Source organism: Rhopalosiphum maidis, chromosome 2, assembly GCF_003676215.2.
Source record: "Rhopalosiphum maidis isolate BTI-1 chromosome 2, ASM367621v3, whole genome shotgun sequence".
In the NCBI taxonomy this organism is placed as follows: Eukaryota; Metazoa; Arthropoda; class Insecta; order Hemiptera; family Aphididae; genus Rhopalosiphum; species Rhopalosiphum maidis.
In genome coordinates, this window is record NC_040878.1 from 92,515,797 (window position 1) to 92,540,466 (window position 24,670).

General features: G+C 29.7%; 1 pseudogene; it reads right to left on the reverse strand.

Moving 5' to 3' along the window:
• Window positions 1–834, reverse strand: part of LOC113552547 — a 59,862-nt pseudogene extending 59,028 nt beyond the window's left edge.
• Between the last annotated feature and the right edge of the window lie 23,836 nt (window positions 835–24,670).

The window sequence follows — 24,670 nt, forward strand, 5'->3', positions numbered from 1 at the left end:
TAGCATGAATATTCCTGCAAATTATTTTTCTATTCACTTTTGTGAAAATAACGAAACATGTAATAAATAATAATACCTACGGTCATAATATTATGTGAAAAATTCAAAGAGTACAAAGTAAAAAGATATTTGGGTGTTACTATTGATAAATATTTGAGATAGAATCTACATTGCAACTATTTAATAAAGCGCTTACGTATAGCATCGATTTTGCAAACTACATTAAATTCTAACATTTCGTTGTACGATTACAATGTGGTGTGCGTGGACTGGAGCGTGATTGCGTTGGATTTTCCGTACTTTACGGCCCGGTTACGTTGCAAAGAAATCGGAAACTATATAGGTGAAATGATAACGACGATGACGGATAACACGTCTCAGTGCAACGACGGTATACACATTATAGGTTTCAGCATGGGCGCCCACTTTGCTGGTTACACCGGTAAACGTCTTGGGGGAAAAGTACACAGGACCACTAGTATGTAATCGTAAATATAATTCCTATAATATAATTTGAATGCAAATTCAATATCAATAACTAATAATTTTTTTTACGTGATATTATCGGTTTTTGATAGTATAATGATCGGTGGCGCAACTAGAGTTCAATCTTGGGGGTGCTACAGTTATGAACCGCTTAAAAAGTTGCTGTTTCAAAACAGTTAAAAAGGGCCAAGATAATGTGGTTTGCAACGAATTGAACACATATTGATAGTTGTTCTTGCTTAAGAGATCTACAAAAAAATAATCTAAAATTAAACAAAAATATTTTTTTTAATTTAACTATATGTACCTCGCTTCATCAATCATTATTGCAAAAAATCCAGTAGCCATAGTAATAATCTCTTACTAAGTCATATAGATTTGAGATTGAACACATCCAGTTTTTTTACTTGATTTAAAAGCTTCCATCTTTGATATATTTGTTAAATGATTTTTGGAAGTCTTAGTCATGCTGGTTCAACATCACCTGTACCTAATATGCGGCATACATAACAAAAATCAGCAATTAATATTTCTAATATGGTATTAGGATCTGGGATGGCGCAACTGAAAATGCAATCAAACCATTTCATAGAATGAAACAGAAGTATTAGAATTTTTCTATGGGTAAGAATCAATTAATCGGGGTTTAAAATGTTTACATTAATCAACTATAACGAGTTGAAGAGTTTTACCAATAAAATGTATTTACAAAAACATTTAAATATTATGGGTAGCATGAAAAATATTATAAACAATTTGTAAAAGCTATGCCAACACACTAACGTCACTAACACTATGTTCTTCTCTTCGAAAGCGACGAAAGCATTTTTATTATTTTCCTAGTATTAAAACGAGACACCAACACATGATAAAATCAAATTTTTGCATATATTATGAGACAATATTAAAACTAGATATTTTTTTATGATATAACGTGCATAATATAATATGACTAAAATTATGGTAGTTTTGTTTTGTGAAAAATACAATTTAATAAACTCCAAAATACGCCATGTACAGACAAAATTGACAAATATTAGATATTATTGTTATTGATTCCGAAAACAAGATATAAATATCCTACTAAATAATGGAATCGGAAGGAAACAAGACGTGCATTGATGTAAAAAAAAGAGAAAAAATCCAACGTTAAGTACAAACGTTTTGTTTAATGTACACAGTACATACTATTATAAATAATAGTGGTAGCTGCGACAAAAGGCACCTAACCATGTAGGCATGTAAAACGGATCATTCTGTATGATGGACATAAATGTGTGTATGTGTATGTGTGTGAGCTGTGAACGTACCAGACGACACTGACAACCGGTTTATAAAATATTATAACAACGAATGCAATAAGATACCTTCTCCACAACTCCACAACCAAAACCATCTCCTCTAACCACTTCATTCTCAGTGTTCAATGTACTTCAGTGGATTGTCGTATTTTGTTTCCCCTTAATATAACAATATAACGTGTAATATCTCTACAAATTTTTTAATAGTCTGTATACCAAATTATAAATATTTATATATATCTGGTCATCAAGAGTACAGCGTGCACACATTAAATGCGGGGGTCTTAAAAAGTCGATTTTTTATATTATTTAATATCATAATCAACTTAATAACTTAATTAGATTAATGATTGTCCATTGAAATAACTTGCCTTTATTCAGTTAATTAAAAAAATGAAAGTAGTATCTACATTGAGTTAATGTGATGCTTATAAAAAAATAATTAAATATAATGTTGCTAATGTAATGCCGTATTATGCAATACTATATGTAATAGGCGGGGGGGCTTTAATTTGGATTATGTAAGCATTTTAAAAAATAATAATAATAATAAGGAAAGTTGGGGGTGTAATATTTGGATACCGGGGCTGAGTTAAAATCATTCTGTTTAGGCGTGTTTTTCCTCATAATCCGACCTTGGTCATATATTATACAAGAAAAAATATTAACTATCATAATATATTGCATGGCATTTTAAATAATTGATTTGCCGTTTGTACTAAAAGGTAACAATCATACGTAGGTATGACTACCAGCGATCTATAATATACTTATAAGTTACAATAATAATAATAATAATAATAATAATAATAATAAATAATAATATACAATATCGTGAACAAAGCGACGATTAATGTGAGTGGAAAATTCGAGACGATTTTATTTCCGTTTTGATTTGCATTCTCGGCTACAGACAATAGGATTTCGCGCTTAAAAGGACTCATCCGTTGTTGGCATCGAATCCTCGGGAAATATGCATTATGTCAAATATGCCGCCCGACTACCACTCTCCCATCTACCACAACCATTGCGGCATCACGGCCACTGTAATATAATTATGGAAAACCTGGGAAATTAATACGCTCCACAGTCCGTAGTCATTTTCATCTGACTAGAAACTATTATAATATATACTTATACAATATACATAATGAGTATATTATAATCCTTTCACGCCTCGACCATGTTTTTCTCATAGGTATCTAATTTATCATTTACCTATGGCTTACGTAAAATAACAATAATTTCACATTATATATATGTATATATATAGGTAACCGCGTATTCCAAATATTTTCTCTAGACAAGAACGTAACAACCATATATGTTTTTAACTAACAATAACAAAACTATGGTAGGTACAGTAACTATATAGCGTAAGAGATGATCTTTAAAATGTATAGTTTTACTAGTTTTGGAGATATATACTAATTCACTCGCGTGTGTCGTGTGGACTTGACCTCAACGATTTAGGAGCCCCGTATTTCATCGCATAATATTATTTCATTGTCATGTACTTAAAAAGTTAAAATCGTAATGTACACGAATTATGTTAAATAATAAATTAATTTGGCTGTGATTCTAATTTTGGATTGACAACTTTGAAGTAGAATTACAAATATTAAAACAATATTCATACTAAACTCTAAAATATAAAAACCAGTTATTATCTAAATTCTAAAGCTTCAACAACTGCTTCATTTGATTCCGTTTCGTTCATAACCTTTTCGACTTCAAATATATTAAGAATGAGTCCCCAGTAACGGATTGAATATCGACAATTGATATTGAAATATTTTCATTCTTTGCCGATACGGAATTGTCCTTGTTCAAAATTGCTTCAATCGATTTCATTCCCTTCATATCCTTTTCAACTTCGGATGCATTAAAAATGAGTCCAGTCACGGATTGAATATCTACAGTTGATATCCGTATTTGCTCCACTAGTACAAACTTCTTATGGCATTTGCGATTACAAGTTTTACTACAGTCAAAAAATGGGAACACTTATAAACTACTTAAAATAAGGCGTTTACATTTTTACAGTAAATATATCTTTTAAAACGATAACAAAAAAACACAATTGATTTAATGAAATTGTGGTTTGTATCCATTTTTTCAGTATTGTACGAGCACAAATGATATGTCGATACGCAATACAATATAATGACAAGTATTAGACAAAATACTTATAATCTAAATGTTAATTGAATGCTTGAATAACACAGGTTTCTAACAGTTTGATATAAATAATGTAATATTATTATTATTTTATTTTAGTTAAATATATTTGTTAAATCAATTATTTACACTAAACTAAATAGCTTTGTCTTATTATATGGATGTTTTATTAATGTTGAGCAATTCTATTAATAGGTTTAGTTATTTTTTAATAACTAAACCGATATAACATAAATATATGGATGTACAAGTAGCATAATATAGTATTAAACTTGTATATTTGTATTTACATAGTACATAATGCGTTTAAATATTTTATAATTAGTCTAAATTGAGTATATTGTATTTGTTAGCAATAATTTTATTTGGTTAATGTATTAAAGCAAAGCATATGCCAAACATATTCAATTTATGGAGTAATCTGTAGTTAAAAGTAAAAAATTACATACATATTGCATACATAATGTAGCATTGTTAGTCAGTATTATTATAATAAATAATAATTGTCTTTTATTAGGTAGGTATTAGGTAGGTACTAAAACAAAGCAATACATCTGGGCACCTGGAATCAAATAAAATCATTAATGTGAACTGGCCAACTTGAAATTTATTCTTGCCGATTTGCTAATTTTGTTACTACCCGTCTGCCCAATTCTACGTTGTCATAAAAGTATATTATGTGTTTACTTATTTATCATGATATTCATACACTATCTGAATATATAAAATTTATGCAAACAATCAAATACTAATGATCTCGCTTCATCTCTATAGTGCATGTTATAAATAAAATACATACAATCTACATGTAATAGGAACGTCTCATAAAATATTAGTATACATATTTTAAATAATAAAAAATATAATTTAATACATAATGTACTGTGTATAATTAAGTAGGCATTTATTAAATTAAACAATATAAAAATAGATAGTTAATCAAAATTATTCATCAATAATTTAAAATATTATACAGAATTACCTTTGAATTGCATATACATAATATATAATGTACATTCGAGATCGAGAACATATGAACATCTACTCCATTGATCACAACCCGTTAATAAAAATATGTCTAACGTTAAACTGTAAAAATCAATGATATTAAACAGCGATTTATTGAATCTAAAACAGTAGTGTACATTGGTATGGTAAATGAATACTGTGAATTGAAATATACAAATTACCAGTCTACGAATCTATGAAGACCCGTAACACATTCAAACTTCAGATTACTATTTTAAAGTATAAATGATCATACTTATATTTTATAATACATAAAATAAAAAATTATAATAATAACGAAATAATATAATTATAAAAATAATAATAATTAATAATGTTGATAGATAATGAAACAGTAGTATCGATGGTATGGGTTCACAAGAAGTCGTAAACTGGTCGAGAATATTACTGTTAGGCCAGTTACCAGTTACCGAGTAGTTAGTTGTGATCACTGCCTAGTGTGAACTGTTAGTCGTGATAGTGGGTGTCGTCAACAGGAGCGTCTAAACACAGGAATGCACCTTATGCACTCTGCGCATGCGCGTAATTTATTCACCACTATCATTGTTAAGCTGTTATCAATACATACCACATATTATATTTGAAAAGTTAATTATTTTGAATTTGTTTCCGTTTACTACATGTTGTATAAATAATATAATAATAACAATTTAAGTGTTAAAATAATTTACAGTTTGTCATTTCATTTTAGTTGTTAAAAAACATGTCAAATGTATAAAGTATAATAATAATATTTAAAGTGCTAAAAAAAAATCAAAAAACATCTATTAATTTTACTTCTTAAAATAAGAATGTTCAGTTTCGTCACAACTTAAAATATATTTTTTTTTTTTAGTAGTATAGTATTGAGCTGTTCAGTTTCAACTCTCGTTGGTTTTATTAATTCGTTAGGTTTTTCCTGTTTTTTTTTTTTTTGTAGAGAAGAATGTGTCTTGAGTTTTAAGTTTTTTATTTGGTGGTTCATTTACTATCTTACTAAAATCTTCATGTGTCTCGTCATTATTTGATGTTGCATCAATGAATGCTTCTAAAGAGTTTAATTGTTTTAATGCTTGTTTAAGATGTTCACTGTTTTTTATATTGTTTATTTTATTGGCTAGACTAATGGCCTTTTCTTTAAATTGTTCTTGCATATTTTCTGTTTTTTTTTTTTCAAGTGTCTTAATATGAACTTGTATTTCATCATCTTTGTTTGAAGTTGCATCAAAATTTATATTTTCTGTATCTGCTGCTGACAAAATAGCAATATCTTCAGAATTTTCTGTTGACATTGTCTTCAGAGCAACATAATGTATGTGCTTACATATCATAGACATATCATAGATCATTTTATGACAGATATAGTTGAGACGTTTTATTCGGCTTGGGAAAATACAATGGGCTCAGTACCTCACCGTTTATTATGTTCATGGCATGTAGATAGAGCTTGGAGACAAAACATTTGCAAGATAACTGGACCTACACGCAAAGAAAAACAAGGAATTATATATAAAACTCTAAAAGTTCTTCAATCAATGTGTGATGAAAATGAATTTAATAATGCTTTAAAAGAATTTAACCTTGAGCTAATGAATGATCCAGACACTAGAGACTTTGGCATATATTTTGATCGCATGTATGGCAATAGAGTTGGTTTGTGGGCATATTGCCATCGAAAAGGTCTAGGTATAAATTGTAATATGCATCTAGAATCTATGCACAAAACAATAAAATATCATTATTTAAATGGTTGCAAAGTTGGGCGGTTAGATAAAAGTATAACAACTATTAGAAGATATACCCGTGATAAAAAAGTTGAAAGAATTATAAAATTAACTAAGGGAAAAACAAGTACAAGGATTCAGGAAATAAAAAAAAGACACAATAAAAGTACATTACTTGAACTTACAATCAATCTGGATAGTGAGAATAACTGGAGTGTTGAAAGTGAATTTACACCAAGTCAGTTTTATAAAATAAAAAAAAATAATGATGATGTATGTTGTCCAATGATATGTTCTATTTGTAAGTTGTGTGTTCACACATTTCAATGTTCTTGTCCTGATTACCAAATCAAGTCTATGATATGTAAGCACATACATTATGTTGCTCTGAAGACAATGTCAACAGAAAATTCTGAAGATATTGCTATTTTGTCAGCAGCAGATACAGAAAATATAAATTTTGATGCAACTTCAAACAAAGATGATGAAATACAAGTTCATATTAAGACACTTGAAAAAAAAAAACAGAAAATATGCAAGAACAATTTAAAGAAAAGGCCATTAGTCTAGCCAATAAAATAAACAATATAAAAAACAGTGAACATCTTAAACAAGCATTAAAACAATTAAACTCTTTAGAAGCATTCATTGATGCAACATCAAATAATGACGAGACACATGAAGATTTTAGTAAGATAGTAAATGAACCACCAAATAAAAAACTTAAAACTCAAGACACATTCTTCTCTACAAAAAAAAAAAAACAGGAAAAACCTAACGAATTAATAAAACCAACGAGAGTTGAAACTGAACAGCTCAATACTATACTACTAAAAAAAAAAAAATATATTTTAAGTTGTGACGAAACTGAACATTCTTATTTTAAGAAGTAAAATTAATAGATGTTTTTTGATTTTTTTTTAGCACTTTAAATATTATTATTATACTTTATACATTTGACATGTTTTTTAACAACTAAAATGAAATGACAAACTGTAAATTATTTTAACACTTAAATTGTTATTATTATATTATTTATACAACATGTAGTAAACGGAAACAAATTCAAAATAATTAACTTTTCAAATATAATATGTGGTATGTATTGATAACAGCTTAACAATGATAGTGGTGAATAAATTACGCGCATGCGCAGAGTGCATAAGGTGCATTCCTGTGTTTAGACGCTCCTGTCGTCAACTACCAAAAAATAGATAGGTCGTGACTACTCCAACATAATATTGGAGTGAACACGACCGGTTTAGTCGTGAAACACCTGCCAAGTATGTAGTTCATACCGTGCTTACGTATTTTTTTCCAGTTTTTGTACGTGTGAAATAATAGTATTAATTAAATAAATAGTAATACAATTTTCTATGTAATGTCAGTGTACAAAATGAACGTAACACAAACAATTCAATTTGTTGAATTGTATCGTGATGCGGAATATTTGTGGAAAATAAATTCCGAAATGTACAAAGATAGAAATACAAGAGATAGAGCTTTACCAAAAATATGCGATGAAATGGGTATCAATGGCTTTGGTATTCGTGAAGCAGCCCAAAAGATAAAAAATATTAGATCAGCTTATTATCAAGAATTAAAAAAAATAAATAACTCCAAAAAATCAGGAGCATCTGCAATTGATATTTATCAGCCCAAAATAAAAATTTAAACTTCCTCCAATATCAAGTCAGGCAGCTCAGTCAAAAGAAAGGCGATTTCAGAATCAGTGTGCTCCACCATCATATATTGGAGAAGCCATTAATAAGTCAGATAGTATTTAAAAAAATTTTTCTTTAGAAACAGAATTTGACATTTGGTGCCAAAGTTAAACAACATGGAGACTTTGAGAGCTCTTCAACTCCAAATGCAAATACAAATCATTTTGTCAAAAGAAAGAATCGAATATGAAATGCAAAAGAACCATGATTTAATGGGAAACCATTCTAAAGCTGGTACCTCTGCAGAAACATACCAACTACCTCATGTCTTAGGCCAAGGCGAAAAACAATAGAATTTTCCGATTGGACGGTCTTACGATATACCCAGTGTCGCGGCGGATAACGAGGAGAAACACAAGAAAAGTGATGTGATTATAAATTGAAATACAAATATAATACCTATATCCTATATTCATATTAAATATAAAATGAAATTATTTATTATAACATTTATTGTTAGTTGTGACACTTCGAATTGCATAATACTTTTAATCCCCAATATTTTTCATTTACATATCATTAAAATAATATTTTGGAATTCTTGACCTCCTAATATTAAATAAATATATTTAAATATTCTTTTAATGGTAAAGAACAGAGGTTCCCAAACTGTGGGCCACAATGTATTTTTAAATATGTAACACATTTTTTGATAAATCGTTTTGGTCGTAAGCAACTGATTTACTAAAACAGCAAAAAAAAAAAATCATAAAAATCAATATTACCTATTACTCTGTTTGTGTATATAAGTAAAGTTATTTTATCCACAGACATATTATGTAGTTGGATACAATGTTAACAATTGGTCCAAAATGTTGTCATTAGCTAAAATCAGTAATCAAACTTAACATTATATAGCCAATAGTGTCGAGTTTTGGAAATAACGTGTTATGACGTTATGTATATTTATTTGCATACGATACTAATGATACTATTGATTATTTGAGCATATTATGAATCCAATTAAAAATGATTTATCTTGATTAGCTTAAATTTAGGAGAATCAATTTTGGTGTACTCTGTTTAGTAGGTGAACTTCACTATACACGAACTCAAGTCCCAAATTGTTTAATGCTTTTGGCCTGAATTAATTTTAATCAGGCACTACCTTATATAATAAAATATAGTACAGCCAGTACAGATGTACAAGCGTTACTTTACTAACTTAACCTAACACTATAATATATTATTATGTAGAATGTACAGTGGTATAACATATAAAAGATTTTTTATTTGATATTTTAATTGGGTTTTGTTCAATAACATCGATAATAATTAGATAAACGGTGTCTGCACCAATAGTGCAGATTTCGATCGAGGAAATCATCGGATTAACGTTTTGTTATTCGTTTCATTTCTGATACTACTACAGTCTATTACTCAAATCGATTGAAACTGTAAACTCGAACACTCGATAATATTATATTTAAATAAATAGTGATTAAAAAAATGCGTAGTAAATAATATAATAATATTTTATACCACATTTACGCGTTCTAAAGAAAAAATAATAAATCTTTTTAATCAATGTGTAATACGCTCAAATGTACCTACGATAATAAACATTTAAACAAACTGATAAATTAATTTATAATTCATATTTTATAATCGAGGCATATTGACGCTCATCCGTCGTTAAAAAAAAATATGATTATACAATTGAGTACCGATGAGTAACCGATGAGTAACGATATTATATGATGCTAAAAAATAAAATATATCTATAGTCTATACTGAAAATTGGTTTATCTGTGAAAATTATTTGCCTAGATATATCTGAACTGTCATGTTGAAAATAAATTATTTTATATATTATAATCGGAATTATTCAAACTAATAAATCGTAATAAATACAGTTATTGTAATATTGCACTGACTAAAATATGCTTCCAAGGAATCAAGCAAAATAAACTTACGTAAAGTTATTTTTCTTCTTATATGTACTATTCTTACCTTAATGATTCGATATAAAGTTTCTTTCTAAGAATGCAATTATTATATAACGACGACTGCCGTCTATTTATATTTTATACAAGACATTATTCGGAACAATGTTTATATGCGGCGGGTTAGAATTTAAAAAATATACGAATCTATTTTATAAGTCAGCGACGCAAATTAATAATACATATTTAAATGCTTAATATTTTTACTCGGCGGACTTAAAGTTAAGTTTTCAGCCTACGTTAAATAGATTACTATAGATTAGCTAGTTTAAAAAAATTATCATCATCAATGTCAAAATTATTGTTGATTGATAAATACAAGTTAAACATTTTAACAAATATAAAATTCGCATTTGGTTGTATAAATCAATGTAATTTTTACTTATATAATTACATATAACAAGCTGCAGAGCTTTTTTTAGGGAGTTTGTATAAATGTCGAGAGATTAAGACTCAAAATCCTCTGCCAATTCCTACTGTTGTTAATGACTTTAAGCAGATTGGTTGAATTTATTAGATCACAATTTTTAAACTGTATATAACCACTTTACAAATTAGATCTACGTTCATCACAAAATATTTGGAACGCTATAGATTTTAAAGGTGTTAAGTTGGTCCTTACACTTTATTAATACGATGGTTAAATAAAAAAGGATGATTGTTGGCGTATAGGTATGCATCGTAAATCAAAACGAGGGTTTAATATTGTTTTTCAACTGTAAATACTTAATATTATATACTATGCAACAATGGTGCAGTCGTCCTGTCCGATTCGCAAAGATTTTACAGTGCACGGGGTTAATAACAATAATGGCGATAGGCTGCAGCTGCCTACTATACGCAATTGGCTCGCGTAAAATCGTAAATATTATAAATATTTTTATGATCGTAATAACTATAAAAACTCTATTAATTTCACGAATTATGTATAAATAATAATTAATTATTTACACGAAGGCGTGGGTACAGGAAAACTAATTGATAAATTATTTTTTTTAATTAAATAGGTATAAACGTTTTAGAGAATTCATTTATTGTATGCGTGTACTATTTAGGGCAATCCTTTACAGTTAAAAAAAAAAAAAAAAAACAATTTGATTATCATGGAAACGTCATCGAATTCACTATGGTAGTAATAAACGACTTTATGGCATAGCGTGTTGCTGGCTTGCTGCAGTGAAGTAACTACGCAGGGTCGGTTCGATGAGATTCGATTTTCTTGTTAAATGTTTTTGACCGCCGTAGAAATGATTATTATATACAGGTATAATAAGAATAAAAACCGAACGTTTGATATCAGAGAAAAAGTAAGCTTACAGATATATATATATATATACATAATACATTTTTCGTCGTGATAATGATAATATGTCATTACAACAGTCGGTTAGGACTTGAGAGATCGATATTATACAGTTTCTTTTCGTCCTAGAATACCTATATACTCGAAGCCAAAACTCTCAAATCAAATAATTAATAATAATTGTTGAGCACGAGGAGCAATTGGTTTTTAGATTGCCAAGTGCACGCATGATTATGTATATACGTTTCCCGCGCCGGTGTTCTGCTGCTGCACCCGTTGCTGAATTATCTCTTCACCCTAACACGAAAACCCATTGGCGACCAGTCATCCGCGATGAGTAATGCGACGAATAAATTATTATTATTATATTGTGAAGACCGTCGAATTAAAAAATTGATTATATACGCGTCATGTATATAATACCAGCACACTGCATCGCTTTCGCATATATAGTGTATCGTTAAAATTTAAAACTACTTTCAGCTTTCAATGTATATTTATGTTATTATAATATAATAGGTATATGATAAGTAAATATTATTCGTAATAAATTGTTATTTATATAATATAATATGGTATATCCAGTATGAAAATCCAGTACAAAAATGTTGTTAAACGCCAAAGATTTCACAACGTCAACACACCTCTTTGCTTAGTCCAACAAATAAATTATAAATGTCAAAAAAAAAAAAAAAAAAGAAATATTTATGTACCTACGCAGTTATATTGAACTGAACATAAATGTAAAAATAAAAATAATAATAATAATAATAAATAAATAAACTGTAATTAAAATCAAAAAAAATTATTATTGACTTTTTTGTTTTTTAAATACATTTAATTAATGACCTTAAATCGGTATTAATAAACATTGAAAAAAAATGGTGTATACGAGTTTGAATCAAATCAATTAAGTTTTATTTATGATATTTTAAAATCAATTATAATAATATTATAATAAATGCCTGACGCGGCGTCTCTGCACTTAAAAACGATTACGACGATACCTCTGCTATACTACAGATATAAAATGCCCGAGTTTAAAACAATTCACGAACATGCTGTGCTATTCACAATTTATTACAATATTTAAAGTTTAAACGAGCAGACTTCGGAATATTAGACCATCGTTTTGCGGGATATTTCTGTGCCACCACCCCAATCATTAAAACATTAAATACTTTATAACTAATAAATTATACAGTTAACCACTCTTTCGAATTTCGATTTTTATTTACTGGAATCTTTAGAAAAAACAAATCTTTGGAAGATGAAATCAAAAATGTATCCTGTTTCTGTCGTCCAAAAAAAATAATCAACATAAAAAATAACGATAAGCCATAGTAAGCAATACAATTTTACTTAGAATTGTGTAAAAAAAAATATTTTCAAAAATACTAATACATTTTGGAAAAAAATGGTGTTTACATTTGAAATAATCGCCTTATACCTAAACTATACATTCACGCAACTCATATTCATGAATCTGCTGCCATTACCAATGTCTACGAGATCACGACCAGCTATAAAATATTAATTTGTACGTTATCTTTAAATTTCAACATTTTAACGGTGGTTAGTAAGGTACCTCCTAACATTAATTAATTATGATATGATATGTTTAATGTGAGATTCGACGAAAATTTATAATAAGGTTTGGTGTAACAATTTTCACGTCCGTGATAAACACCGTGCCGTAGTATATGGAGGTACCTATCTTATGTAGTTATAACCGCGAGAAACTCGGTACAGCGCATTGAATTATTCAAATCGAATCCCACGCGCCGTCGTTTGTAGTAGGTATAATATTATGTTTGTGTGCACACATCGCCAAAAACGGCAATTCGAATTTGTTTATCATATTGTTATAATAACAATGGGTCATCTTAATGCGTTTTACACGACGTACAGTTATTGTCAACACTCATTTTATGATCTGCTCAAAACACAGTTCAGCACATTAAATAATATCCATCGTTCGCCGTATGTTATTTTTACTTAGCCAATGTACCGCGAACGGTGTGAACTCTTTATAATAAAACGTATTCGGCCAGAGTCAAATTAAGGATTAGACTGATCCGAGTCGTCCTGGGGCAATATACTTGGTACTCTTATCAAGGGGACAATAATTTTTTAGACTAATTGATAAGACAATACTAAGTGGTGTCAACAATATCACTACAAAAGTCGTTAGTAATACTTAGTATTATTTTATAGTAGCATTCATACAGTGTGTGATTAATATCGCCATATAACCACGGCGCGAGTATTTACTAAATATCAATAATATATTATTTTATTCAGTGCTACACAGATTTATATTTATTTTACATCAAAAGAAATATGCCACCTTGGAGATGAAGTTCCTTTTCTACCCATGTTAATCCAGCCTGGGTAATAGTACCTATGTACCTATACTAATTAGGTACGCTCATCTTCGAACGTCGTTAATAGCAATATTATCCGCTGGAATATAGAAATTATCGATCATTTTTAATAAACGACGGATGATGACTGCAATACAATAATGGTATTATCATGTTATTCACATAATTATTTTTAAACATACTCTTGGTATAAATATTGTTTTTAAATATCTCTTCGCAGATAAATAATAATACAAAAATAATAATATATTTAAATACCTGTACTGTATTTTATAAATTATGAATAACAAATCATATCATTTATGGAATCACTTACGCGGAATTTTATGACGGCCGTGTATTGCTCATCGCTGTTAACTATAAAACATGTGCGTATCAATATGATTACCTAAAGGTGCATTGAAATAAAAAGATTAATAACCACTTATTCGTATCTATACGATTTGAAGAATAAACAATTTTACATCATCGGCGACCGCGTCTATTATATAATTATTAATTATTGTCTCTTTACTCGGAGTTCATGCGTCACTTCGATCAGACTAAGGGAAAAAAAATAACAAACGATTGTATTATTATTATTATTTTCAAACACCAATAATTGGGTTTCGTCCCATCGGCTCCGGTAGTGCCGTCGATGAGTTTTGTGGAAAAGGTCTCACTCATCATCGATTTCGGCTGCCGCGATAATGGTCACTCAACCCACACTTACATACGTGACCCGTAAAATATGTAATATGTTTTACTTAACCCCACACGTCCGTTTTTGCCAGAGCTTCTCCCAAAAGTTTGCGAACGGATTTATGTGTTTTCGCATTTTTTTCATCAACCTGTACCACGTGCTACCGATACCGATCTCATCGTTGAAACCCTTATTAATTTATAATATTATATATTATAATATGTTTATTATATTAGAGGAAAGGTTACACAGAATAGGGCTTTTACAAAGTTTTTACAAAACGCTATAATATGCTCTCTACTCTTATTGCTCTCCTGTTTTATTATACTAATGACATCATAAGCATGTATAATATTATAATGTGTGATTATTGATTGATTAGAAAACGTCAACAGGCATCAGCCGTAATGCGTGAATTTATTACTAAAAAAATATTAACAAAAATGGACGAAGAAAATTTTTATTTTAATATATCAATAACGATTAATTGAAGTCAAATATTATAAATTACGATGTATATAGAAAAAATAAGCTAATCGACCACGGTGATTAAAGAATAACATATCATATGAATATATTTAATATTTATTAAGCGCTTATTAGCTTATTATTAGCGTTATAAATGAAAATGCAACCATAGTATCATTAGTGGCATACTGGCATACAGATAACAGCTACGATGAATTATTGCGTGTTGTCGGAAAGATGAAATATTTATTTTTATGTATTTTATTAACCAATTATATTATTATTTACCAGACTATTTTCAAATGTTCTACTAATGACCACGGACTTCTTCGAAAATTTAAACAACCATTTTTTTTTTTAGGTACCTATTCAAAGTTATATCAAACAGATGTGATAATGATAAACACTTAACAAAATGTATCAACTATAATAGTATGCAGTGTTGTTAAGTGTTCGAGTCTAAGTATTCAATTAATTTTTTCAGTACCTACACATTGGATTATTTTTTACACTGTCGAATGTAAATTTTTTGAATATTTAATTAATATACATTTCTTGTCGCAATATTTTCATAAAATAAAAGAATTAATACATTTGTGATTTGTTCGTTCAATTTATTGAGAATAGGAGTATCGAGAAATTATTTCAAATATAGTTTTCAATAAAATCTTTTAGTTCAGTAATCAAATAGTGTAATTGCCCAAGTTCTGAATAACTACTTTATTTGAATAATCTACGTATTATAATTATATTCAATAGGCATATTAAAAATTTGTTGTTATGACTATTTGAGTAGATGGTTAAAACAAGTGTTAAAAGTTTACTATATACAACACTACATTGATTAAACAATTTTAGATTCTTTATAAACGATTATTACTATATAATAGCAATGTATACGTGCTCAATAAAATGTGGTTTTGTATGAAATTCCCTAAACCGATGGTGCAATTAAAAAACTCTGAAAACTTTATAAAAAAAACTTATTTTTTTTCCATCTGAATATCCGAACCAGCGGCGAAAACAAAGTTGAATACAAAAAAATAATTTGTTGGTTATATAAAACCATAAGTCATATAATACCTGTCTAATTAATCATCAAACTTGAAAACTACAGCAATTAGCGCACCGTATTATTATTCAATTATATAACGGAGTTCACTTAAGACTTAAACGCTATAAGCAAAACGCTGCAACTATGTACCATAATATACCTACATACTGAGACGAATATATTGTGTACCTACCGGGTGTTATTCCCAAGTATGTACATATACGAATAACATGTTGATGTGCGCAAATAAATAATAGAAAAGAGAATAGCGAAAAATAGACGTACCGCGACGAGAATGCAAAAAATATAATAATAATAACGGTGAAGGTGGCGGTACCCAAGGAATCATTCATACCTTTGTGTCTAAATCCGGATTTCTGGGCTTTTTTTTTTATACATATATAGCCCCGGATACTTTCAACGGAAATTGAAGGGGAGAAACGTGCCAGCTAGATCTCACCCTCGTCGGCGTCCACGCCATCATGTCACGAGTTCCCAGACCCGGGGCGCTCTCATAAACTAATGCGTTTTGAGTAGTCAGCCATTGTTAACCTTAGAAGAAAAAAGAAATGCCCTCCCGGCCACCCCACGATAATTTAATTCATTCTGTTCTTTAACTCTTCGTTTTTTTTATTATTGCTATTATTATTATTTTTTGTATTCATTATATTCGTTTTCCGTTTTTGTAATATTATATAATACACATCGATTGTGATTCAATTAATTTGGCTGGGTGGTGCAGAGCAAGCCTTTACGACGGGGCCCGCATACGACGGATTGTTTATTGGTAAATAGTTTTGACGCGACAAAAAAAAAAAAAACACAACACAATATACGTACTATATTATTATGTATAATATGTGTATCTACATGACTACATGATGGTATATATGTATTGTCGTATTGATCAAAATATAATAATGAAAATATATTGAATCGCATATTGCGGTCGATTCTCGATAGCATAATATGTTTTGATTTCATGTACATATTTTGTAACATCCCAAGTCCCTATCTATATATACTACATATATGTGTGTGTGTGTGTGTGTATGCGAGTATTTTCAATTTTTTCGTTTCAAACCCATTTATCAATATTTTTGTTTTCGAATAGGTATAGGCTAGTGTGTTTGAACGTTTTAAACACAAAACGAGAAAATATATTATGTATACGGTTCACACACTACACACATTACACTGCAGCTGCAGGGAAATATTGTTAGATTAATTAATTACTCATTAACAGTTAAAAATAACGATTTGTTTGGGTTAATTTTTTTTTTATAATAAACAGTTTATTAAAATAGGCCACGCTTCTACAATATAGTAAAAATGTAATATTATATTATTCATAATTATTAATTTACAACTATTATTTTAATGAGTTTATTACTCAGAGGCATGTTCATGTTACTACTAATCTGATATTGATTTTTTTTTAATTTAAACTTAACAAGTATTCTATTATCAATGTAAATTCTATGTTTTGCCAAGATTAGTGTAATTTAGTAATTAAGAGTAATTTCATATCACAAAAATATAATTATATAAGTAATGATTTTTGTAAAACAAAATAAATGTGAACAAAAAATTTAAATTGTATACTTACGAAAACTACAAATGACCGAACGCAAAAAAACGTATAAGTATAATTAATTATAATTTATTATAATAACACTATATTAATAATATATGAGTGGAAAAAAACTATTTCTATTTTGAACAGATGTAAATATTTTAATTGCCTATTTAAAATTAAAATAATGTAATAGTATTTTTTCACTTCGTAATCTACGCGGAAATGATTTCGTAATAGTGCAGTGTAAGCCGGATCGCGTTGAAAAACGCTTTTGTAAAAAAATCTACGCACCTTCTGCAGCAGTTTAAAAACACTATGATGGCTCATTCAGGCCCGCGAGTTAATCAGTCTAGTCGTTATTACACGCGATGAGTTTATTGGTGCCGACACAGTATACATGTTAGGCGTGTATACCGAGTTAAAAATACAAAATCTACCGTGTTCTACTCCCCAGAGACTGAGTAAGTCATTAGTGTTTTGTAAAAGTCACAGTGTGTTTTTACCCGGTTGTTCACACGCATCGTACAAACACGTGACGGTTACCACGACTCTATGAGTTTATTATATGTGTGCATAGACAACTGTTATATGATTTGTTTGTAAAAACGTTAAACCGAACATTTTTGTACTGCGCGTATACGCATTGGGAGCCATCATATAAAATCGTAACACAAAAACGCCTCTACACTCATTAGACATTATGCGTTTCTTTGCTTTTTTTTTTTTTTTACATGCGATTTCATTGATAATATTTTACCGGTACCATATTATACAGTATACACTGTACGTTTAATATACGAATTATAGGTATAATATCTTACGAGTATATCAGTTTAATATTATGATGGGTACAGGTGACAGCAGGCCACCAGTGGCGTACTTAAAAGAGATATCATGTCGATCGGATGTATAAGTAACTCAACTGCCGTTGACAATCTCCCCATCAGAAATTCTAAACTATATTAACAATATGTCAAATTGTAAAAACATTGTATAAGCGCATTTTACTACCACAGTGAACGTAATATCATTGATGATAAAATATACAATATATAGCGAACGATAATATGAAATGCTTTACGATTAAAATATGATTTTATAATATTAAATACACCGTAGCCCTCGTAGCTTTACTAATAGGAAATAATCTCATCATTATGTATCTAAATACAAAGTAATTCTGTTTTATGTAATTGTAATTTCTTAAAAAATATAAAGAATCACATTTTTTTTTAAATTTAAGAACTAATATAGAAAATGGTTGTAGAAAAATTATAAAACACTATATTAATACATTTTTTAAATGTGACTTATGTATATCGCATGACATAAAAACTGCACATATGATGATGCTGTAACAGTAATCAGATACGTTCTGGAATAATTACAAACGATAATAGGTGCTACAATGTACAATTGTGTATTATTATGTACACTGTATAAATATAAAATAAAATATAGGGACGGCGCGCACTCATTAATAGTAAATTAGTAAATAAAAAATCTATAATCGGTTTACATTATATTTAATTTAGAAAAATAAATATTTACCACCAATTGTAAGTCAACTGTACATGTATTGTAAGTATTGCAGTTCAGACATTCGTGGATTAGAACGGTTTTGTATTGTCCGTGGAAACATTTTATAGGATTAAGTATTGCGTTTGTCACCGTCGGACAAATTAATTATTTTTGAAATAAACGAGAGGACTTTGATTTATACTTTATATAGAGACACACGTTTCATCGAATATGATCTCAATCAGTGCAGTCTATAAACATTACGTATATGGTATAATATATATTATACTTATAATGTATATGATAATATGATATAATATACGTTATTTACTATTCCATCAGTGCTCTAGACCATTTTTTAACATAATATATTTATGCTCTTATAAATTCTTTTAATCTTTTTTTCATTAAATTTTTATAAATGTTTTTATATTAATATGCAGTATAACTACACGCAGATTTTAAATACCCGATGTACAAAATGTACGAAATATGTTTTATGTACGTATGGCTCGCGTTGAATGCTGGAGTAACAGATGACTAACTTGTTCGCGAATTCGAGATTATCGGGGCGCTGTATGAGTAAAATGCATAGTATTGTAATGATTTATAATTATTGATAAATCAAAATATTAATAACAATTATGTGCTAGCTATACAACGGTAATAAACATCAAGTTATGCTCGTATAGGTTAGATATTATAGTTAATTGGGCTCGTTATTAAACTTTATATTCAGATACAATTATATCACGAATAACGAGTCATTATGCACGCATAGAGTCATAACTCATAATAGTAACAGCAATAATAATAATAATAATAATGATAAAAAATGTAGAAGTATTTACGTAACTGACATAGTTTTGTTGTTACTTCTGACGATTAAAAAGTGAAAAAAAAATATGGTGGGGGTGGACAATGTGAAAAAATGCTGTACAATGCTATCTGCACAGTCCACTTTAAATGTACTTATGAAAGCAATACCTGTATAATTAGTTATGAAATCACAAACTTTGGTAATGGATTTGTACAAAGTGTTACTGGCTGCAGCAGCAGCAGCAGCAGCAGCAGCGTTTGTTATTCAAACGGCAATAAATCTGTACTGCGGTGTTGGTGAGAGTGTGGGTGTTATTGTATAGTAGCCATTATGGCGATTAAAATCGATAAGGATCGCGGCCGGTATATATACGAAGTGAATCATTATGATTAAATATTATATAGGCCAACCATTATTAGGACTATTTTACTGTTGTGAACAATATGCATTTAGATAATGGTACGTCAACAATGAGACCGCATGATAATAACAATAATGTATAATGTGTAAAGTGCGTGGCATTTAAACGGAACACGCTTTCGGTATAAACATTTTATGTCAAATTATAAAGTTACAATAATGTCTTGTCGTTATTTATTATTAATCTATATAATAAACATGGGCATTTAAAACACGTGGTGACGATGCTGTAGTGAACGACAAAAATTGTGTCAACTGTTAATTTTTTGTTTTAGATATTTAGAGGAGCGATGGAAGTATTGATTTTACAATGATCTATACGTAACAAATAGTAGATAAAATGCTTTGATTTTTAACTTTGAGAATGGTTATGGATAAAAATTTGGATTTAGTTTATATTTTCGAGAGGTAAAAATGAAAATACTTAGTATTCTTCAAAAATTCAACGTAAAATAAAATTTTTACACAAACTCAGTTTTAAAAAAAATGATTTTGTTTTTTTTTTTAAACTTAAAAATCAATTATTGATATATAATAATAATGATAATAACAGCGTTAAAATCTATATACATATGCATATATAACACGCGAATTATATGCGAGTTATAAAATAGCGTACAAAATATCCGCATACGAAATACACTTTCTATTTAATAATATGCGCTCACCGCACGGTGCGCCCTACCTCCTACTCGAGTCCTACTAATAGTGTGATAATAATTTCTACCATCCCACGCATTCCTAACGCAAAATATGATATCCCGCGTAATTATGACGTCTGTAACATGTTTTAGAATGGTATAGACAGACACAACATCAATGAACGAATTGTTAATTTTGTTAATTTTGTTAAATATTTGGCAAACAGTTGAAGATTAATCAACTATATCAACATGATTGATTGACAAAACACCGGTATGACGAGTAAAACGAGGACAACTGGTGTAGAAGAGCTAATAAAAAACACACAATTCTACACCAAAGAGAAAAAAAAGATAGGATTAGGAAAAATAGAATCATTTTAACTACGTATTATGTGATAATAGTGCATTAATTCATCGTCATAGCAACAACGTTAGATTAATCAACGTCCTAATAAGTGATGCCAACGAGTATAATTACGAGTGCGTTTTTCGAAAATCGTCAGTCTACCCACAACCTTCAGACTGTCAAGAACTAAGAAAACCAGCCGAAGAAAAAGAAGAAACAAGACTGCACAAAGCCTGCAGTTAGCGGATACCGATCACCGGACGAACACAATCGACTGCATTGGACCCGTAGCAGAACGCCCAGACCAAGGAGATACTAACGACTGTATTGTCGACCAAACGTTGCGAACTAGTACGGAATTAGTCAGCAGCCAAATGCCAATCATCGCGATCTTCAGTAACGACGTGTTGCCAGTATGATGTCTACACTTTATATCGACGTGCACCGTTCAGTTGCTAATCGATTATCCGGATCGCCATACCTTTGACGCTCGACGAACGTTCTCGAATTGCCGTCGTGTAGAGTGTTAAGTGTACACTGCAGAAACTCCACGGCATACCGCTACACGTCCTAGTGTGCGTCGATCTACGACAAGTCGACAACTCTTCCCCGCCGGGCGGTTAAACCCGACCCGGTGCTATCTCACGGGGAAGACTTAAAATCGACTTTTCAGGGCCCCCGTCTCGGAGTCACTATTTCTTGTAGTAGGCTCGACGCTCGGTGACCGTAACCGCTCAATCCGGTAATTATGTGTCCTTTAAAATCATCATTCCCGACTTGTAAAAGAATTATGTCCGTCACCACGGGACCGTCGGTAAAGCGATTAACTGATCCACTATTTTTGTTTATATTTAATTTAATAAATAATAACTGATGATTACTGAAAATATCCAAAGACTATATCCATTATACGAGACGATATCTCTCCCAGCACGATATCGTTTTATGCCATCCATATGACACATTTATAACAAAAACACAGACTCATTCACTACACTGAAAACAATTTTTTTCTCTATCTGCACTGACTGCGCGTGTATTCATAACTCAAAGAAATATAATAAAAACCTAAATTATATAATTACAGCGGTACCTGCCATTCCATGGCTATAATTATCACTTCTTTCAAGACCTAGGAACAAAATCCTGCGGGGAACCTAGTGGTGTCTATTCATTTTGTGATGAATGTGCGTGCAACCATAATACACATGCAGACTAATAGTACTTATAAATTCAATACGATTTCAATATGATCACAATCTAGATTGGTGACTCTATACGATGTTAAAAATATGCGAATTGCAAACATTATGATATTATATAAAAATAACAACATTGAACAGTGTGATGACGGGTATTTTTCTCGGTATAAAATGATGATTATCGTACTGCATTACGAATAAAAACGTTATTTGTTTTTTTATAGAAGAACATCAAAACATAAATATATATATATATATGTATATCTACAGTGTTCTACACATTATAGTTTATAATATATTTATATACGATTTACTAACGCCATACTTCGAAACGACAATATAATATCTACATAAGCACACAGATGACAAAAGACTATAGCAGATACATAATATATTAAATAGGGTGCAGTTTGAAGAGAGCACGAGCCACAGACCCTAAAAAAAAATCATAACTACTGCATTATTTACGTATATATTATATTCGCTCGTGGTAAATCACATATTATCATGTCCGCGCGACTGTTAGGGGCCCCCAAACTTGAATCGTCATATTCTGCGGAATCTGCACCCCGTTTGCTATAACGCGAGAGAGAAGTAATAATATATACGTATACGTCGTATAGAGCCAATAATAGACACCGATTCGACTGAAGACGAAAAGACCTTAGGGGTGATTGATTACGACGCGTTCGTCGCGTGCTCGGTGCGCCTTCTGCAGTTTTACACGATTTTATTATAAATTATAATTTATAATAGTATAACCAAACCTATCAGATAGTGTGTATTAGGGGAGATGTGTGGCCATCCCCATAAACTCTCTTTTTTTTTTGAAAATATATTTTTCGAAACGATTTAGAGTGAGTTTAGAAATACAATACTGTTGTTCATGTTCATACAAAAAAAAAATGTTATTTAATTATAATAAATGTATTGTACATTTCAATATATTATATTTGATTGAAATATTCCATGCCGTGATAGTAAAACTCTATACTTGCAATAACTGTGACGGATAGCAATATAATGTTGATATTATACTTGAATACTTGATGCAGTATTATTATGACTTTATATTAAGGTATAACTGCATAAGTGTAATAATAATTAGACTTTTAATTCGGAGGGTTGAGTCTCACCTAAAATATCTTTTCATTCACCATAATAATTTTTTTTTTCTCTAGCGAATTGTCAATACTTCAAAACTCTTATTTTTTTTTTTCAAAATAAGTTTTTTTTTCATTAATCATCAATTGAAAGTATTGAGTTGACTTTAATCGACAACGTTCACGCGCGTGGCAACGAAGAATACGCTGCAAACTACATTTTCTTTTGTCAGTTGTGTTGATATTATATATAATATTAATTTGCAAACACGTGCGTGAAATTTTCGAGTCATCTTTACGGTTATGCAGTAGCATATTTGCATATTTATGGAACGGGTAGAGTGTAGGGGGAGTTTCCACCCCTCGCCATCACTAGAAATTAATTATTTCCCTTTGTTTTTCTTTAAATTTCAAAAAATAAATAAAATAAAATATTTATGGTAAACATTTATATTTTTAAAAATATTTTATATCGTCCTATTATGGTTATAAAAATTATTAAAAATTAAAAATCGTAATGTATTGGTAAGCACATCACATAATTTCAGAATCTGCAATATACTTATATCCAATAGTACATATTTGAAACCTCTTTGATATATTATACACAAATGTTTTAAACTATTGGGTGTTGTGTGACTTACAATCGTCATGAATAAATTATATTTTATAGGGGTTTATAAAATTAAACGCCCTCTCATCAAAAAATATCGTAACAAGTATACGCCACCGGTGATTATATTGTTTGTTATTAAATAAATACCGTATGAA